The 13,050-nt window shown below is 36.6% G+C and overlaps 1 long non-coding RNA gene across 7 annotated transcripts in view; it reads left to right on the top strand.

Moving 5' to 3' along the window:
• The window catches only part of LOC123560017 (uncharacterized), a 57,707-nt gene that overhangs the window by 19,938 nt on the left and 24,719 nt on the right, over window positions 1-13,050 (top strand). For 3 of the 7 annotated variants that reach the window (XR_008372637.1, XR_008372638.1, XR_006688087.2), the window contains exons 9-10: window positions 4,491-4,603; window positions 11,640-11,698. This is a non-coding gene — a long non-coding RNA (uncharacterized LOC123560017). The remainder of the gene's footprint in view (window positions 1-4,490; window positions 4,604-11,639; window positions 11,699-13,050) is intronic. The other 4 variants (XR_006688091.2, XR_006688089.2, XR_006688086.2 and 1 more) reach the window with 4 other exon arrangements.

The following is a 13,050-nucleotide window of genomic DNA, read 5'->3' as shown; positions in this document are numbered from 1 at the left end:
AACAAAGACGGATTGCAAATGTTTTTAAGCAAAATATACCCCCACCAACAAAGTTTTGGGGTGTATAGGAGTGAGCATGTCGGTCGGTTGGCTGGCCCCTTGGTTTTCATGGTTTCCAGACAATAACCTATGAAAGGCCCAACAGATTTAAATAATTTTTGGTACACATGTGTAACATCATAAAATACAGGTCAAGTTGGACTTGAGGTCAGTAGGTCAAAGGTCAAGTCTCAGTGATCTGGAACAGTTAAACGGTTTCCAGATGATAACTTGAGAACACTTTGGAATAGGATCATAAATTTTGGAACACAGATGTAAAATCATGAAAATACAGGTCAGGTTTGACTTTGAGGTCAGTAGGTCAAAGGTCAAGGTTACAGTGACCCAGAACAGTTAAACGGTTTCTGGATGATAAATTGAGAATGCTTGGGTCTAGGATCAATAAATTTTGATACACAGGTGTTATTTCATAAAATACAGGTCAAGTACAACTTTGAGGTCAGTATGTCAAAGGTCAAGGTCACAATGACCCGGAACAGTTAGACCATTTCTGTACAATAACTTGAGAACGCTTGAGCCAAGGGTCATGAAAGTTGATAGGAAGGTTGGTCATGACCAGCAGATGACCCCTATTGCTTTCGCTTTCAAGGTCAGTAGGACAAGGACATAGTGACCGTAACAGTGAAACTGTTTCCGGATGATAACTTTAGAACACTTGGGCAATGGATAACAAAACTCAGTATGGAAGTTGATCATGACCAGCAGATGACTCCTAATGATTTTGAAGCCAGTAGGTCAAAGGTCAAGGTAACACTGACCCAGAAGAGTAGAACGTTTTTTTGCAAGGTTGACAGATTTAAATCATTTTGATACACAGATATAAAGGACAAGTTCAACTTTGACATTGACTTACTACTCTGTCAAGGCCATATTGTGGGGGTTTTATTCATCACTCCTGTGACAGCTCTAGTTTTTCTTCATTGATAGAAAGCCGTTTAAGTTCACCTGAACACAAAGCGCTCATAGTGAGGGTTTAGGATCATTGGTTGTTTGTTGTCCACCCATCAACCAGCATTTCTTAAAAGAGCATCTCCTCCTAAATTACAATGCTAGTTTCAACTAAACTTCACAGGATTGTTCCTTGGGAGATCCAATTTAAAATTTCTTAAAATCTAATCATCATAGCAGAATTCTAGTTGTCATATAAACCAAAAGGAAAAATTTTATAATCTTCTCCAAGAAACCCCTGACACGACTTGGAAATACTTAGATTCCTTCAGACCATTTTATTTTGTTAAAAAGCATGAATGCCATGGGCAGGACAAGTTTTCCTTATTTGGCTGTATGGAAAACTTTGAATATCTTCTCCTCTTGTTCAAATTCTAAAATAATTTCACATCAACATTCCTTGGATGATCATGTACCAAATTCTTTCAAATCATATGATTTATTAGTTTTCTCTATAGGGCGGTAAGGAGAACTTTAAAATCTTTTCCTCTGAAACTGCTGACCCAAATTCAAAGTAATGATAACACTAGTAATTAAAATGACTTCAAGAGGTAACACAGTTTGGCTTGCCAACTCTTCCCTGTGAGCCTCTATAATATTTATATATGTACAGAACAAATTTGAAAATGTTTAGTGATGATAGATAAATGAGCCAATCCATGAAAAAACCAACACAGTGGCTTTGCAACCAGCATGGATCCAGACCAGCCAGGGCATCTGCGCAATCTGTCAGGATCCATGCTGTTCACTTTCAAAGCCTATTGGAATTAGAGAAACTGGTAGCGAACAGCGTGGATCCTGACCAGACTGCGCAGATGCACAGGCTGGTCTGGATCCATGCTGGTCGCAAAGCCAATGTGTTGATTTTCTCATGGCACGGCTCCAATGATCTATTCCATTTTACTGATTTGTAAATTTCACTGCTGATTGCTCACTTCAGTGAAACACAATAATGAATTGCTTATAAAATGCAATAAAAACATTAATCCTTCCTTACAGTTTGACGTCTGTGTAATATAAATCATTGTTGCTAACCTGGCATTCATGTACAAAATGAGTGATGCCATTGCAACTTGGACAAAATACAGTCAAATTGAAATCAAATGTCCGCAGTCTCTGGTACCTTGATCTGCTCCATTTCTGATATAAAAATAAGAATTCAGTGAAAGTCTTTCCACAAAGAATGGCTAACATCCATTGAACAGTTACGATAAATACCTGCTTAAAAGATGTTAAAAGAGCAAACTTTGCCAAAGCGAAGGTCAGTTGACGCAGACTTAAAAATTGTCTTTGTACTGTTCCATATTGAGGTAGAATAGAATCGAATTGAATAAATGCTTTATTTTACAGTGGCAGTCATAGTGGGAGGGCATTATGAATTTTATTAAATATCATCACATCTGCTGAAATCTTGAAGGGCTGCTAGGGCTAAAAATAGAAAAAAAAACTTTGAAGGATTTCTTATTATGAACTGTTTGTCAATGAGAGATATTCATCAGCCTTGGTTGATAGATCATTGTAAGGTTCTTCATGTGGTGTCATTGTAACATCTTCTCTCTCCTTACTTGAGCATTTGGCCCCTTTACAGGGCTGACAGAGCTAATAATAGAAAAAAAACTTCAAACATCTACTTCTCATGGATTGTATAATGATCTTCATCAGTCTTGGTCTGTAGCATCATTGTTAGGTCCTTTCTCAAATTCATTCAGATAGGAAACTGTTGGGGGCACTTGGCGCCTTTAAGGAGCTGCCAGAGCTAAGAAACAAAAGAAAAGGTAATGAACAAATTCTTCTTATGAACTGCTTGGTGGATCATTATAAGGTTCTCTCTTGCATTTATTCCAATGGGAGCCCTGTGTCCATTTTAGGTGCAACCAGAGTTAAAATAGGAAAACATTAGAAGAAGTTCTTTTCATGGCCTGCTGAATGGATTTTCATCAAACTACTTCAGTACTATTGTTGTAATATCCTCAGTCAAATATATTTCAATCCAGACACTTTACTACTTTCAGGGCTGGCTGAAGCTCAAAAAAAAGCAAAATATTTAATGGAGTTCTTCCACAAGAACCTGCTGAATGTATTTTCATCAAACTTGGTCTGTAGCATCATAAGCAGGTTCTCTTTCAAATTTGTTCAGTTTGGGACACTTTGCTCCTTTTTAGGGGACACAAGCTCCAAAACTAGAAAAACATTTAAACAACTTCTTCTTGTCAGCCGCCAGATATATCCTCATCAAATTGTACATAGCAATTTTATAAGATCCTGTCTTTATTTTGTACAAATGGGGGCACTTAGCCCTTTCATGGAAATTAGAGCTAAAAATAGAAATAATTTTAAACAACTTCTCATATGTGCTTGATGGACCTTCATCAAACTTGGGCTGTAGCATTCTTATAAAATTCTGTTTAATTTCTTCAAAAGACAGGTACATGGCCCCTTACAGGTGAAAAGAAAATACCTGTATATGACTTTATTCCTTGAACTGCTTGGGGGAGCTTCAGTAAACTTTGTAAGGTCCTCCTACAGGTTTGTTCGGATTAGGGTACTTGAACCTGTTTTATGTTTTTATACTAAACACATTTGTAACCACTCATGGAGCAATGTGTCATTCATGTATCTAAGGTCAGGTGAGTGACCAAGGGCTACTATGGCTGTCTTGTTTTGTGTAATTCCCCCTTATTAGCAGGGTTTTTTGTTGTGTATTTATATGAGAGAGACAAACACTGCATTGTTTTACTTGTAGTCTTTTAATATATATATATATCATGTATAAACTCAATGAGTTTCAATCGTGAACTACTCACTATATGGTTAGCATTATTACAATATACCTGCTGTAGCACTTTAGTTACGCCCTAAGGGTGTGGTTTCATGTGTCTATAATACATGATATATAACAGTTTTCTGTATTGCTGATCAACCATTCTTCAGCCACTTGTTTCAGTTGGTCCAATTCTGCTGTCAGTTTCAGAAAGAACAACATTGAAAACAAAAAAAACAACTGTCTGAACATTACTGTAAAATCATTTAATTTCGTGGGCATGAAATTTCGTGGTTTTGGTCAAAATGTCAATTTCTTGGGGATGTGAATTCGTGGATTTCAACTTTGGAACATAAAATGAATGGGAATTTCATTTGATCATTAGGATTAAATTTCGTGGATTGACTCAGCAACGAAATCCACGAAAATTAGTTCCCCACAAAAATTAATGATTTCGCAGTAATTGTTTCAACAAAGCATCATACCACACACTTGGAACAATTCTTATATAACACTGAGATAAGTAATCAGGACCCGCCAGTGGAGCTTTGTAACCCTTGAAATACTCCCAGCTTAACAACCAGTAAGATTTTATATATAACTGATGTAGCCTTGCATTAATGGGAAATGCATTTGAATTGTAAATATTGTGTGATATTCTTTGCATTAATAAAGTAGCTTTTATTTACATCATATGAGGAAATATCTTTTCTGTTTTTAGAGCAATATATGAGGCAGAGCTATCAGCAGATTGCCAGAGACACAGCAAGAAGTACCCATTTTTTTCCACATGTATGGCCATGAACAGATTTTCACAGAAAAAGTAAGAAAATGGTATGTACTCACAGGTACGTGCTGAGAAAAGTTGTGTAAACAAACCAATATGGCCCATGTCTCATGTGATGCGAGTGATGATGGGGAACAACTGTTCTTTACAACAAAGACTAAAAATACTGATTGCCCAGTTTTTTCCGGTCAAAGAGGTCACATATTGAAAATAACTAGTCGTGGCAATCAGGTAACTCTTGACAGGTTAGAGATGTAAGATTAACAGAATTGTCTCCCTTACCAAATCTAAGTTTACTTCCTTAGACTTTTATAAAAACTGACCCTGTTAAATTAAATTTTCATGACAATCATGCAAAATATTTCACTAAATGTGAGATTTCTTCTTTTATTTTAAAGTCATTTTCTAGTAAGAACTCTATACCTAGAGATTACTTGCATAAACTTGCCTTTGAAGCCACCTGTGCTCAGCAACCACTTGCCTTGTAGCAGCCAGTCAGCTAACTTTCTAAATTGACATTTTGTTCTATCTTAACTTAGCAGCTGTCTTCCATAAACAGTCACATTGTGCCACTCCTTTGGCTGACCGCTTAATTACGTTTTTCCTTCTTTTAATAGACAGGAACTGATTTTATACAGAACTAGAAAATTGATTCTATGATTGAAGGGAAGTAACTCAATTAAATTATTTCTTACTTATCTTATTATGATAATCTTGCAATTTCCTTTCCACAAATATCACATTGAAATATAAAATAATACAATATTTTAATGGACTATAAGTGTTTGTGGGTCTGTTTTGATTATTTGGATTCTTTTTGTAGTGATGCTGCATGTAAGCAATGAGAAAAAAAGCTACATACCTAGAAACTCAATCATACAGGCCTGTAGGTCTTTACAGGGTGTTGTTGTGAGATATAAGGAGTTGCATAGTGGATTAAATGCATAAATATCAGGATTCTTAAACGAGGTTCTAGATTTAGGTAGAATGAGATTAAATATGTTTGTTTGCTTTTCTAGAAATCCCAAACACTCCAAGCCTGCTCGATAGCCACATGAATGAAATATATGAATGATGATGAGTTAACTGTTGGTTTTGTTAATGTTAACATTGCCTTAAACAGCACTACATTTATATATATACAATGTGTATCAGTTTACCTTTTCAGTATTACTTAATTCTCTACCAGTAATTAATTGTTTCTACAAGTAACTGACAACTTCTTCACAACATGAACTAGGGAGTAAACATCACCATTGATGGATGTGTTACAGATAGCCAAATAAACACCTGGGATTTGAACTAAAATCCTTCTGATAGAAAGATTTACCTGTTGTACAGGATGAGCTGGTTTTGATAAAAAGTTAATTTAGTATATATAAAATCATAATATAATGATCAGATCAGACATAAACCTTATGTTGTATTATAATTTTTAGCTTGACTATTCGAAGAATAGGGGACACGGGGAGCTATCCTACTCGCCCACGGCGTTGGCGTTAGCATTAGAGTTAGCGTCACACAAATGTTAAAGTTTGCGTACCACCCCAAATATTTTCAAAGTCCATGGAGATATCGCTTTGATATTTTGCATACTTGTTTACCATAATGACCCCAGGCTGTAAAAAGGAGGAGGCAACTCTATCAAGCATTTTGACTGAATTATGGCCCCTTTTCGACTTAGAATATGCTTGTTGTAATGTTAAAGTTTGCGTACCACCCCAAATATTGTCAAAGTCCATTGAGATATTGCTTTCATGTTTTGCATACTTGTCTACCATCATGACCCCAGTCTGTAAAAAGGAGGAGGCAACTCTATCAAGCATTTTGACTGAATTATGGCCCCTTTTTGACTTAGAATATGCTTATTATAATGTTAAGTTTTACTCATAGCTTATGTTATACTATCAAGCACTGAGAAGAGCCGAGCGCGCTGTCAATGACAGCTCTTGTTTTCTTTACACTACTTATCTAAATTAATATGGTGTAGAAATGATATCAGTTTGTTAAGATGGGAAAAGGGCACATATATAAATCACACACTGGGCTTCATACAGTGTTGCCAGTCACTTTAATGGTTTATGGATGTCACATTTAATAAAGGGAGAAATATGTAAATGAGGTATACTTTTGGTAGTTAACCCTTACCATGCTGGACATGATTTATTCTGCTTTTGCGACCAGTGCAATCTGATCAAGATCTGCACTGGTCGCCATTCAGTCAGTATCTTTTAGGTTAGCACCCCTTTTCATAGTTAATGGTAGCCTAGTGGTAGAGCGTCAGTTTCGAGTGTTGGAGGTCGTGGGTTCAATCCCCAGCCGCTTCGTACCAAAGACATAAAAATGGTACTAGCAGCTTCCTCGCTTGGTGCTTATCAGTAAGGGGAAGTGCTAGGACTGGTCAGCCCAGTGTCAGTATAATGTGACTGGGTGGGGTATCAGGCCACGTGTCTACATCATGATATTCCAGTGAGGCAGCACTATAAAGTTGGGCATTGTGCTCACTGCTACAAATAGACACCGTCGTTTATATGACTGAAAAATTGTTGAAAAAGACGTTAAACCTGAACACACACACACACACACACACACACAGTTAATGGTACTGTTCAAATTGGAAAATGGGCAAGTTCATTATAGAAATTCAGCAGGGTAAGGAGATAAAAACAATCAGCAATACAAAAGAGAGATAATAACAGTCACAAAAGATACATATTGTTGCTTAATACTCAGGTTGAAGAAAGAATCCTGAAATCTTTTATAAGTGTATGTAATTAGTAGATGATTCAATGCTGGAAAAATTGCAGTATTTATATGATAAAGCCTGTCTGCTGAAATTAATTGAAAAGATTTTCTGAAATGAAATTTCATCTTTATATTAAAGTCAGAGATAAGTTACCAGGGTATAAAATCCTACCAGATAGCAATCAACACTCATTTTAACACAGTGTGTATGCTTTTAACATAATTTAATGCAGATAATAGCAGTGACAACAGAGGGCATGATACAGAATAAACAAAAGCTGTCTTAATGAGCTTCCAGTGTAACCAGCTTCAGAACTTCATAGACAGTACTGAAAGCTTGGTTGATGTTATTTGTACCAGAGAAATTAGGCTGAGCAAAACCTTAAATTACAATTTAGTTTCAAAGGCTTTCAGAAACATGAAAACTTTTGACTGAAAATAGGCATTTATGTAAGAAACAATTTACAATTTATTGATAGTTAATTTTGCTAAAAATTCAGATAATTCTGTAAAAATCTTTTGCATCCGTGCAGTCTGGACAGGATCCATGCTGTTTGCTTTCAAAGCCTATTGTAATTAGAGAAACCGTTAGTGGATCCTGACCAAACTGCACGGATTCGCATGTTGGTCTGGATCATGCTGGTCGCAAAGCCACTATGTTTGTTTTCTCATGGCACGGTCCATGTAGATATGTATAACTGTTACTGTGAAATCACACGCCCATGGAATATTGTGATTTTGCCCAGAAAGGCAATTTATGGGGATTCGTGGATTTTGACTGTTGAACATACAATCTGTGGCATGTTCAAAAAATCTGGCCTGGCCCAATGTGTCCAGTTTTTGATTGGGCAAAGCCAGACCAGGCCAGGCCATAGATTTCAATTTCATAAAAGGTGATAGTGATTTCTATAGCATCTTTAAAATCTGACATTTGGAACTGCAGTTAATTAATTGAGGAATAAGTTTGGTTATTTCAGACATTATATAAATACATTTTGAATGTGTGTTGGTATTTTCCTACTCGGCAAAATTACACACCTGGGAATAAGCCTGTAGCTAACATAACTATTAAGTCTAATTTAAAGGTGATGCGTGGATTAATTGTTATGACTAAAAATTGACTATTATCAGGGGATCTCCACCACAACTGATTCTTGACTGATGGCTTGGTTTTCCCCCAATTGAATAACCTAACTAATTATTATTATTTTATCTATTTAGGAGTATTGTCAGAAACTATTGATCTGGCACTCAAGAATTTTACATACTGTAAAATCATTTAATTCCATGGTTTTGGTCAAAACGGCAATTTCATGGGGATATAAATTCATGGATTTCAAATTTTTAACATAAAATGAATGAGAATTTTACTTGTTTGTTCGGATTAAATTTCATGGATTGACTCAACCACGAAATCCACGAAAATTAGTCCCCCACGAATATTAATGATTTCACAGTATGCTTCCGTAAATAAATTTACAGTGCCAAACTCAAATAAATATATAAATATTGAAAACCAAAATATAAACATTTCTTTATCACCAGGTCGTACATGCAGATATAGTTGTGCTGACAAAACATTCAGCTACCAATCTTGGGGCTGTGGGTTCGAGACACCTGTTTGACCATACCATTTTTTTTTTTAATTTTATCTGTAAACTTAGAATGCAGAAAAATTGTGGCACTTACTGTGATTTATTGTTCATTTATTGAAATAAATACACAAGTATTTGACATTCTTCTACGTACAAGTTATAACCAAAAGTGTTAGATATATTTAATAAAATGTCGTAAGAATAAAAACAGTATGGATAAAATGACATTATATTGAATCTGAATTGAAATCGAACCCATGGTAACATGCGTGATAGTCGGAGAACTTCTCACTTCGCCACTGTGCCATTGGTAAACTATGCAGGTTATTTTAGTCAATTTAGATATTTTCAGGTTACAGATATGGCATAAAATAAAGAAAACGCCTGAAAATATTGGCGAAGATTAATGAGTGCCACCTGTCAATACTTAGGACAACAATTTTCAGTTGGCAGCAATCAAGTGAAGAATCAGTCTTGACATATGACCCTTCAAACTAAATATTATTCCTGTTCCGGGATCTGGGATAATATGATGCAGTGAAGTGATATATTTTGTTGTTTAGGTTATACACATACTGAATAATTTTATTTTTGTAAGTCTGCTTAATATTATTCTATGTATGTGAAAAAAGTCCTACAAAGTTTTGTGAAACAGGCTCAAGAGCATCTTTTAGCATTAATATATAACATAACAACATATTACATACCAAAAACCAAGTAAGTTCTCTACTGACAATGAAAATGGATCACAAAGATGACAAGCTTAACAAGAGCACACTCTGAATGGCAGTTATTGGTGTATTGGAGTGTGGGATGTGTTGTAGATGAGGGGTTGATGAGTAAGAAACAGTTCTGAGAAACACAGTCAAGTAAAGGTAAAAACTATGTTTAAGTAAAAACAAAAGATGGACGCATCTCAAAACTGAAACAAAGAGGGAGTTGTGAAGGGACACTTGGAGACTAGGTGAAAACCTGTACTTCCTTCTGTACAGACAGATGAACAAACAAATGCCTGTGCCGGTGGTGGGGTTGGGGAGGGTTTCAGCTACGTAATAGGTCTTTTGACTTTGTCACTGGAAAGTAAAAAGAAAACTTAGATGCACCATTAATTTTTATGTTAGAAAAATATCAAATAATCTAAAATGCCAACACCCAGACCACTTATAAGGGGCCCCACAATGAATATTATTTTTATTACTCATCCATAAATTGAACATCAGCTTGATTAAACCAAACACACATTAAAAGTTCAACTGAACAGTTAAGAGGTCAGCTAAGGATAATAGGGACACAACCTGTAATTACAATTCCCAAAGAGATGCATTCACTGCATGCAATTATTCAGTTATATTGCAGCAGATAAACTTATTAATGAAATTAGCCGTATTTCTTAGTTTTAAAACTAACTGTTATAGTCGACTTTTAATAATTTGATCACAGAAAATAATGGGTAGTTATCATTTAGGTAACGCCATTTTCTTCAGTGGAAATCAGTATTTCAAATTGGATGAATGATGGCTAATTAATGATACTCCAGACGACTGGTTATGCCCCCACTTTTGGAGGCGGGGTGCATATAGATTTGCCCTTGTCCGTCCCTCCGTCCATCCTTCTTGAGAATGTTGTGTCTCGCCTAGCTCCAAAAGTATTTGACCTAGAGTCACAAAACTTTATTCATTCAGTCATGTAGGAGTTATGGCCCCTGACTTAGTTAAAAATTTATCATTTTAATGTTGTGTAGCGCGTAGTCCAAAGATTTTGACCTAGTAACCAAAGTTTATAGAATGTTGGTCAGCATGTGCAGTTGTGCACCTGGGGTTTTGCATCCAGATTCATTCAGTATTGTAGGAGTTATGGCCCCTGACTTAGTTAAAAATTGGTCATTTTGATGTTGTGTCGGGCCTAGCTCCAAAAGTATTTGACCTAGAGTCACCAAAGTTTACAGGAATGTTGGTCAGTATGTACAGTTGTGCACCTGGGGTTTCGCGTCTGGATTCATTCAGTCATGTAGGAGTTATGGCCCCTGACTTAGTTAAAAATTTGTCATTTTAATGTTGTGTAGCGCGTAGCTCCAAAAGTATTTGACCTAGAGTCACCAAAGTTTACAGGAATGTTGGTCAGTATGTGCAGATGTGCACCTGGGGTTTCACATCCAGATTCATTCAGTATTGTAGGAGTTATGGCCCCTGACCTAGGAAAAAATTTGTGTCCTTTGTCATGTAGTGGGGGCATCTGTGTCCCATGGACACATTTCTAGTTTCTCATTCTGTTTGACCTGCAGCAAGTAAGCAATACAGGTTAATACTGTCTGCTACTGTAATTGTATATTTAGATTTTATGTCATTCATTTCTGTATGTACAATACAATCTGGCCTTGCCTGGTCTGGCCCAGCCCAGTCGAAAATTGTGCTCATCAGGCCAAGCCAGGCCAGAGATTAGAACAAATTGCCACAATCTATTGGAATTTTTCTGCTTTGTTGGATTGAATTTCATTGATTGACCCAACTATGAAATCCTCGAAAATTAGTCTTCATGAAAATTAATTACATAAACAGGTATATAATCAATGCATAAATCATAATTAACAACACAAGTCATCATGGTTGAAATCATGGAGACCAGTCCAGTGTGAATGAATAGCAAAATATAACTTTTAAAATTATATAGATTTAGAAGTAGATATGGTAACCAGAGTTTTCTTTCAGCTGGCATTAATATCTACTTTGTTTCTGGTATATTTCAGCTCTCACATTGGTGTTCCTGTTAAACAAACAAAAAGGGAGTTGCTGGAGGTATTGCTATGTATGTATACTTAAATGAAACCCCTGTGGTATGCATACTGGAGGCATACCCTGAAATCCCGAAAATAAGCTGGTTTCGATAAGCCGGTCTCAAAAATAAGCCACCATTTCACTACAGGCAACAGGGACTCGTAAATAAGCCGTACTCAAAAATAAGCCGTTCCTTTCCACGGAATTTGAATCAACAAGCTTTTGTTTTCAGTCCTTCTTGTCTAATTTCAAGAAATTCTTGATGTAACAGGGATTCCATGTCTGGAAATAAAGCTCTCCGTCCTGAACCGGTACTTTTAGAGCCCTTTATATAGGGAGTTTTTTATGTCCGCCTGAGCTTTCAGCCAACGTCTAACATTAGTTTCTTCTATGTTAAAATGTCGGGCTGTGTCTATTACTTTATTTTTAACATTTCCAACTGGCAACGTTTTGTAATGAGACACAACTTTCAGTTTAAATTCCCTCGTCTACGATTTTGTTTTGGTGTTTCCATTTTTATGCCCCCGAAGGGAGGCATATAGTTTTTGAACCGTCTGTCGGTCTGTCAGTCTGTCGGTCTGTCCGCAATTTTCATGTCCGGTCCATATCTTTGTCATCGATGGATGGATTTTCAAATAACTTGGCATGAATGTGTACCACAGTAAGACAACATGTCGCGCACAAGACCCAGGTCCGTAGCTCAAAGGTCAAGGTCAGACTTAGACATTAAAGGATAGTGCATTGATGGGCGTGTCTGGTCCATATCTTTGTCATCGATGGATGAGTTTTCAAATAACTTGGCATAAATGTGTACCACAGTTAGACGACGTGTCGCGTGCAAGACCCAGGTCCGTAGCTCAAAGGTCAAGGTCACACTTAGACGTTAAAGGATAGTGCATTGATGGACGTGTCTGGCCCATATCTTTGTCATCGATGGATGGATTTTCAGATAACTTGCCATGAATTTGTACCACAGTAAGACGACATGTCACACGCAAGACCCAGGTTCGTAGCTCAAAGGTCAAGGTCACTCTTAGACGTTAAATGTCATTTTTCATGATAGTGCATTGATGGGCATGTCCGGTCCATATCTTTGTCATTCATGCATGGATTTTAAAATAACTATGCATGAATGTGTGACACAGTAAGACGACGTGTCGCGCGCAAGACCCAGCTTCGTAGGTCAAAGGTCCTAAACTCTAACATCGGCCATAACTATTCATTCAAAGTGCCATCATGGGCATGTGTCATCCTATGGAGACAGCTCTTGTTTACAACTTGTAAAACACCATTGTACATGTAATTATACCGCTATATAAGAAAGCCTATAAAACGATTAAATTGATAACACAGTGCGGTGTTTGTCACATATTGTGTAAGTTA

This window comes from Mercenaria mercenaria, chromosome 10 (genome assembly GCF_021730395.1).
Source record: "Mercenaria mercenaria strain notata chromosome 10, MADL_Memer_1, whole genome shotgun sequence".
In the NCBI taxonomy this organism is placed as follows: Eukaryota; Metazoa; Mollusca; class Bivalvia; order Venerida; family Veneridae; genus Mercenaria; species Mercenaria mercenaria.
The sequence above is the reverse complement of the archived record's forward strand: the minus strand, read 5'-3'. Positions and strand labels throughout refer to the sequence as shown.